We start from the raw sequence: 8,401 nt of genomic DNA on the forward strand, positions 1-8,401 counted from the left end.
AACCGATATATCATGCCAATATTATCAATCCATATCAGAAGTTTTTATTTGAAGCATTCATTTAAAATGCCTAAACATGCAAAAGAACATAGTGATTTTGTAAAAAAATTTTGCATTTGCTGCTTCAGGAAAGGCACGGATATAAGACCAATAAATAACCCTGAAACAACTTATTTAAATCTAAATAAAAAGAAAAATGACTACTCAAACCTTATCAAAACTATATTCTGGAAAGATTATTCAGCGGATAATCCTGACCTTCCTACCATGCTTTGCTTAAAATGTAGAAAAAAGCTTGCAGGGACTGATCCTTACTTCATTATGCGGCCGTGTTATGAAGGTAATTAAAGCTATATTGATGTTTAATTTACTTCATTTAAAATTTAGTTTCGCTATTTTAGTTATTATAGTTGTCATACAAGTGCTATAAAATTTAGACCTGAATACCAGAGTTAATAGAGGGAAAAAATGTGAATGTTTTATTTGTGAAAATGGGCGCAAATCAAAAATGGAAAAAATATTGGCCCCAATGGTTGATTGTGTTTCGGGAAAGCTTGTTTATCAAGGCGCTGAAGATGTTTCAAATAAACCTGCAGAAAGACTAGTTTGTCAACATTGTTATGCCCAAGTGGGACAGAGAATTCCACATCCCTGTACGAAATTAGAAAGACAAAAGAATTTGACTGCCATTGTAAAATCAACATCCCCAACAACGCAAGGAAAAGTTCTGTCCAGCACTATCAAAGATTTCAGCACAAATGACTCAGAGAACACCTTAGTTTTGAAAACCTTTGGTCCGAAGCAACTCACTGTCTCTTTCGGAAAGACTGAGGTAAAGAAACCTTTCTTTTCTTTTGATAAATTGAACAAACTTCAATTAAAACTACATTCCAGGTAAATTTTTGTTGCTTAAAAATACTTTTAAAAATAAATTTGTTATGAGTTTAAAGCCAATTTTTGTAATAATTTTATTATGATTTATAAGTAATCGCAACATGATTGAATTTGCACAATTTCTGAGAAGTGAGGCAGGACGAAAAAGTGTGGAATCCGGTTTCAATATTAAACTGATTGAGAACAACGAAATAATTGGAAATTTATTCAATTGTGATAAACTCCCATTGCTATTAAAATTAAAAGAAAGCGAAGAGGTAAGTAAACTATTTCCAAAAAAATTATTTTATAGCTAGATTGCAATTTGTATTATTCATTTTGATTTTTTATGAATGTATGGTTGGTAGAAAAAGATACTCCTATTGTGTATTGCAATGACATTGAAGAACTCGTAGCAATGGTACTTCATCACAGAAGTCAAGAAACAAATGATGTTGATATCAAATTAGGTGTAGATGGAGGGCAGGGATTCCTAAAAGTTACACTGTCAATAACCCTAAAACCAGAGTTAAAAAATAATAAAATTCCAGAGAAACTGAGCAAGAGTGACGGATATGCGTGCAAAGATTTTAAAGATTCAAGCGTCCACAAAACTATTATATTGGCCATTTTGCCTTCATTGAACGAAAAATACCATAACTTGCGGTTAATATTGGATAAGCTAAACATTTCATCCTTAGATTACACAGTATCTGAAGATCTAAAGATTTTGCTTCAAATGGTTGGAAAACAAACTGCAACATCAAAACACCTTTGTCCGTATTGCATGACGTCATCTCCTGACTTTCAAAAAGCTGATCATTATACTCTAGAGTCTTTGTGTACATTGTACGACCAATGGATGGCTGATGGTGAAAATTTAAAAAAAGCTAAAAAATACACTAATGTTGTTAACTCCCCTTTATTAACAGGCAACAAAAACAAAAAAATACTAGAACTTGTAAATATTCCTGGACTACATATACTGCTAGGTGTTGTAGACAAAATTTTAAAAGAGATTGAAAAAAATTTATTTGAAAACAAGGAGTGTGGGTTACAGTTTGTTAATCAATATCTGTCTAAAATAAACATCTGCAGAGTGTCCTACCAAGGGCAGCATCGTTTGGAAGGCAATGCTTGTTAAAAATTGCTTAAAAACATAGACAGCTTTGAACTGATTTTTCAAGAGTTTAGTCTTGGAGTTTCCGCTGCCAAATATATTAAGGTACTTAGAGATTTTGAAAAAATACTCCATGGTTGTTTTGGAAAATCATTAAGCTCCACGTATGTTAAAGATCTAGAGGAATTCTCTACGAGCTATAGAAATCTAAGGGCTACAATTCCTTTGAAGGTACACATAATTGAGCAACATGTTATTGAATTTATTAACATGAAAGGTGGAGTCTTTGGTATGATAAATAACTTTTAAATTTGACTAAAAATAATTTATAATCTTAGTAATTAAATACTCTATTTCAACAGTTGAATCGTAAAATTTGCATAATTTACGGCGAATATTTATTAAATAAACTTGCATTTCTTTTGTACTTCTGCTGTTCTATAGGCTTAGGTTACTGGACTGAACAAGCTCTCGAATCCATTCATCAGGATTTCAATCAGTTTTGGCGAATGAGAAAAGTTGGAGAGCACAGCCCAAACTATATAGAGGCGCTGAAAAACGCGGTTGTTGCTTACAACTACAAGCACTTTTAAAGTAGCTTTCTATTTGCAGGAATGTAGTTTGTAAAAAGTAAAGTGTTAAATCTCCTATGAACAAACGTTTAGTATGACTTTGAAATGTAAAATATCAATCTTAATGTAACCATAAAAATCAGAGTTTTTTTTTTTACTGTAATAAATAATGGTAGCAAACCCTTCTCGACCCCTTATAGCCCTCCCCAGGGTATGGTTCCAAAAAACACTTTTCAACTTTTTGCTTGTTTTATGTTAAACTAGATCAAAGTTCATCGACAGATTTCAAATTACATCAAAAAAAGTTTTTCGTTTAAAAGTTGAGACCATTTAAGGTTATTTCAGGGGGTAATTTTAGGCTTTGCATTGTTATAAATCTTAAACGAAAAGAGATTTTTTTGATGAAATTTGAAATCTGTCGCTGAATTTTGATCTACTTTATGATAGAACAAAAAAAATATTTATGATTAAAGGAGACGTAGTTCTAGGAAGGGGGCAGTTAGGGATCGGGGCGGGGTTGGTTTAGCTTCAATTACCTTAATTTTTTGCAAGTCATCCTCATTTGCTACCAGTATCAACATACTAAAAAATTTGAGTATGCCCCATGCTTATTAGCTACCTATCTTGAACAACAAAATTCCTGGGCACTGCCCTAAAATGTGTGTTTTCTCCCCAGGCCCCCACTAAAAAAAGTTGTCGTTTACATTTTTTGAATGAGGAAATGTTTTCTAATGATAATCAAAAATAAAATCTCTGGGGATGTGTTGCAAGGTCTTAGAGTATGTTCCTATGCACCGTGAGTTGGATCTGAAAAGATAAATAACTTTGTTTGTGAACCGTACACATACAATTGCACCTATGAAAAATGCGTTGCATGCAAAGGTATGAAATAGTTTGATAAAAATTGCAGTAATCCAAGTTGAATGGGCTGAAAACACTTGGTCTTTCCATCAAAATGAACCGCAAGCGGCTTATTTTGGTCAAAATCAAGTTTCTATCATGACCCTTGCAGTCTGGAACATGGAGTTAAAAACATTTACCATAGTTTTTGGTTCAACTGATCATACAAAGTCTTCAGTTATACCGTACATTGACAAAATCCTTTACTTTATTCCTGATCAAGTGCACATGTTCAGCGATAATGCCACTTCTCAGTCCAAAATCAAAAGCATTATGGCTGCAATGGTTGTGCTTGAAAAACATTTTCAGAAGAAATTATATATCGGCATTTCTTTGCAGCGATGCACGGGAAAGGAATGGTTGACGGATTTAGAGCTACTTATAAGCGAATCGCAGCCCTGTGTGTTAAATCTAGTCAATGAGAGATCAGGTGAGCAGCAGGTTTTGTGTTAGTGTTACAAGATTTGCAAATATCTGTAATTCATATGTCAGAAAGTGATACAAGACAACAAAAAAATGAACTTGGATTCAGTTCAATTTTAAGCTTTTCAAGAAAAATCAAAGATATATCAAAATCACATTATTTTTATGTTCAGAATGATAACGTTGTTCCGATGCTGTTTTCACCTGAGTATGATTTAAAGTTATTACAAAATAAAAAAAACTTTTAAAAATGATTTTAATTCCATCTTTTTGTTTCGTCACTGAGCGTTGCGCCATTGAACTGATAATTTTTTTTCTGTAAAGTAAAACGATATGAAAACTTTGTTGTTTGTGGCTTTTTTTGTGACTGCCCTATTGCCAAATGAAAATATTATCAACAAAAAAATCTAATTAGTCTAGCAAAAATTGAAATTTCAGCAAAAACTGCGTAAAAAAACACTTTTTTACGCGTTGCGTCACTGAACTCTTGTTTTAATTTTTGCTATTTGTCAGTGTTATGTTAATACAATTGCATTTAATTTATATCACAAAATTTTTGTTTAAGATTGATTTAGAGCAATAAAAAATCATTTTTGTGGACAAACTGGCCTATTAGTGGCCACGTCCTAATAAGAGCCGCTTTTTTGAGGGCTGTTTTCAAAGATTTTTTAAACAGGTTAATCAAATATTTCAATTTTTTCTTCAGTTATTTGTACTATAAATAATATGCAATATATATTTTTAGCTATAGTTTATAAATAGAATATTTATATTATGTTGAAGACATCGTATTTTTGGGGAGGAAAATAGCCGGTTTTGGATTTTTTAAACTTATTTAAAATAGCTTTTATGATGCATTTTTTTAGGTTCAGTTATTTAAGTAGGTTTATTCTAAAATTGAAGTCATATATTTATCTTTTAAACACTTTGTTAACTACCAATAATAAGTTTTAGAATTTTGAAAGGCTTTTTATAGCACCACTCACATCGCATAATTATTGGCCGCATAATGTACCATATTGTAGCAATTACTTTGTTTATTTTTATTTTTTATTGTAAACTCAGTTATTTTTTGTGCTGATACAAGTATGATATTAAAAAACTTATTTAATTTACTCACTTAGGTATCAAATAACTATTTCTTTTATTTGTAAGTTAGAAGATTTGTTTTGCAACAGTCCTGTTCAAAACAATGTAATAATAAAAATATCTCTGAAAAACTCAGACTAATAAAGAAGCAAAGTATTGTAACGTAAGTATTAGGCTTACTTAAGGTAGTGATGCTCAATTCTTTAGTGATATAAATTATTGTTATTATTATTATTATTGTTATTATAATATATATATATATATATATATATATATATATATATATATATATATATATATATATATATATATATATATATATATATATATATATTTATATATATATAATACTCATTTAGATCAAGAAAATTTACTGAATAAAAAATCAGAATTAATTTCTAAATGCAGACATGAAAATAAGTTCCTTTTAAAAAATTATAAAAACAAATGACCAGTCCTAATTTATCCTAATTCTAAAGAATTCTTTTCATAATTTTTTAATTATCAAATGTAGTTGATGCAACTTCCTGGTTGCAAAATACTACAGTTATTACATAATTATTAATTCCCAACTTCCTGTGAAATAGTTTTTCCATAATTTGAAAATTTTTTTATGTTTAGACATTCTTCCTGATGAACCTACTGATGGTGAAAATGTAACACAGTTAAAGTAATCAAAAATTAGATAAGTGTTTTTACTAATATATATATATATATATAATATATATATATATAATATATATATATATATATAATATATATATATATATATATATATATATATATATATATATATATATATATATATATATATATATATATATATGTGTATATATATATATATGTGTGTGTGTGTGTGTGTGTGTGTGTGTGTGTGTGTGTGTGTGTGTGTGTGTGTGTGTGTGTGTGTGTGTGTGTGTGTGTGTGTGTGTAATAAATTCTGCAACTGACATGCAAAATGCCTTTAATGCAGATAAAAGCAGTTCATTATCACAAGATAAGCAGCATTCAATATAATATTTCCGGAGCAAAACTAGGAAAATATCTTAGAGGAGACTCCGTAATTGGAGTTAGATCTGGACCTCCACCAAATATCCAAATTATATAGAAAAAAAGTTAGTTAATTATGCCACATCTAGAGCAAATTGCGGTATTAGATTTGGAAAAAGACAATTTATGAAATATGTCTCACAGCTTAGTAAGAAATACAAGATAAAGTTTAAACATGATACCTCATCAGAAAATTGGTGGCGGTTATTTAAACAACGACATAAAACTATGGTTTTAAGAAAACCCGAAGGAACATCATCTGTTCGACATCAATGCATGTCAATCCATAAAGTTTTTTATTACTTTTTAGCACTTCAACAAGTTTTTGATAAGTTGGGTACTCATGTTATACCTACTTTAATTTGGAATATGGATGAGACTGGACTTCAATTAGACTTTAAACCACCCATAATTGTTGCAGCACGGGGTGCCAAACATCTTCAGTCTCGCATTTCAGGAAAAAAAGGAACCATCACTGTAATTGCTGCTGTGAATGCAGCAGGTAAAATTATTCGACCACATCTAATTCCAAAAGGTAAAACAATTAAATCACTTAAAGCTTTTAATACAAGTGATGCACCAGTTGGTTCAAAATGGAGTGTTAGTGAGACTAGATGGACAAAACAAGGAATAGCATACCTTTGGTTTACAAATACATTTTTGCCAAACATTGGAACTAACAGACCACAGGTATTATTAGTTGATGGCCATGATTCTCACAATTCAGTTGAGTTATTATCTGTTGCTATTGACAACAACATTGAAAATGTTGAGATACCAGCACATTACTCTCACTGGTTGCAGCCATTAGACCGTACTGTATTTGGTCCCATGAAGACTTATTACAATACTTGTTGTAGTGATTTGATGAATACATACTCTGTTACAATCAATAAGTCAAACTTCTGTGGATTGTTCAAGAAAGCTTGGGATTAACCATTAATTACTGCTAACATTATTTCTGGTTTTCAATCATGCGGTATATTTCCCTATAATCCTTCTGCAATTCCATATGAGGCCTACTTGGCAAATTCACTTTACTCTGACCAGTTATTAGGGAATGAGAATTTGCTTAAATCGAGGTTTGGTTCTTTTAAAAATGATACCATAAATTATCAATCTGGATTATCACTAAACAAAACTTTTGAAAAACAGGTGGATCCCAATTCAAATTGTACTTTTATTGATGACGTTGATACAACTGAAACTCTGGGTATCTTGTCTGGATCAGAAATTCTGAATGTAGATTTATATCAATTGGAAAATGATGCAGCATTAATGTTATGGAATAGTTGTTTAACTCCAGAACATTTGAATGCTTTTAATTTCTGTTATCAAAATGGTTTTGATACTTCTGACAATTTGTATTTAGCATACCAAGACTTTCGTATGAACCAGAATGCAATCAGTAATGTTTCTCTTGATCTCTCATTAATAGAAGCTGCTGAAACAATTCCTATATCAATAGAAACTGATATTCATTCTGTCACTATAACAAATACTAGTGTTGATTGTTCTAGTCCAATATCTATTAAAACAAGTTCATTGAAAAGTACCATTGACAATGATCATGATGTTCTCTCTTACACAAATTTTGTTGTCGATAAGTCAAAAAACAATAGAAATACAAAACAAAAGAATTTTGTTCGAACTTCTCTGAAGCTATGCAAGCCAAGTTAAATGATCTAAAAAAGAAAGAGGTTGAGACTGCAAAACTAAAAAAAACTGAAGCAACTTTAGGCAAAGGAAAAGAGATTAAGACTGCAACAGGATAGAGAAATAAAAAAGCAATCCAAACATGTTGATCTCATTATTAATAAATGAACAAATTAATATTTTTATCAAATTTTGTTAATACTTTTTTATGTATTTCTTGAGTTTTGATTGATAAAATTTCTTTGAATCAATATACAATTTTATAGATACAGTTTTACAAATAATTTATTTTCTTTTTAAGTCATTTCGCCCATTGTTGGAGGGAGTACTTATGTCTAAACATGTTTTTATTGAGTAATTATACCGTTTAATAAATTTATAAAATTTGATGTGTAACAGTTAATAATTAATTTTTAACTAGTTCATTATTTTATTTAAAATTTTTTATTTTTTATTTTAATCCTATGAAAATTAAATTACTTTCACAACATTTTAACCTGTGGCAAAGTTAGAGGAATCTAATTTTCTAATAAAATGCCAACTGGTTTCTAATTATTCAAACCGGCCATTAATTGGTGTTTACTCAAAATTTAAGTTCAAATGAATTGTTTATATTGTTGTTTTTTTTATACATTTTGGTTACAATTACTAAAAAAAAATTGAAAGAATGTCCATTATTAAATATAGCAAAGAAAAATTAAATCTGACAAAATTACTG

Source organism: Hydra vulgaris, chromosome 09, assembly GCF_038396675.1.
Source record: "Hydra vulgaris chromosome 09, alternate assembly HydraT2T_AEP".
In the NCBI taxonomy this organism is placed as follows: Eukaryota; Metazoa; Cnidaria; class Hydrozoa; order Anthoathecata; family Hydridae; genus Hydra; species Hydra vulgaris.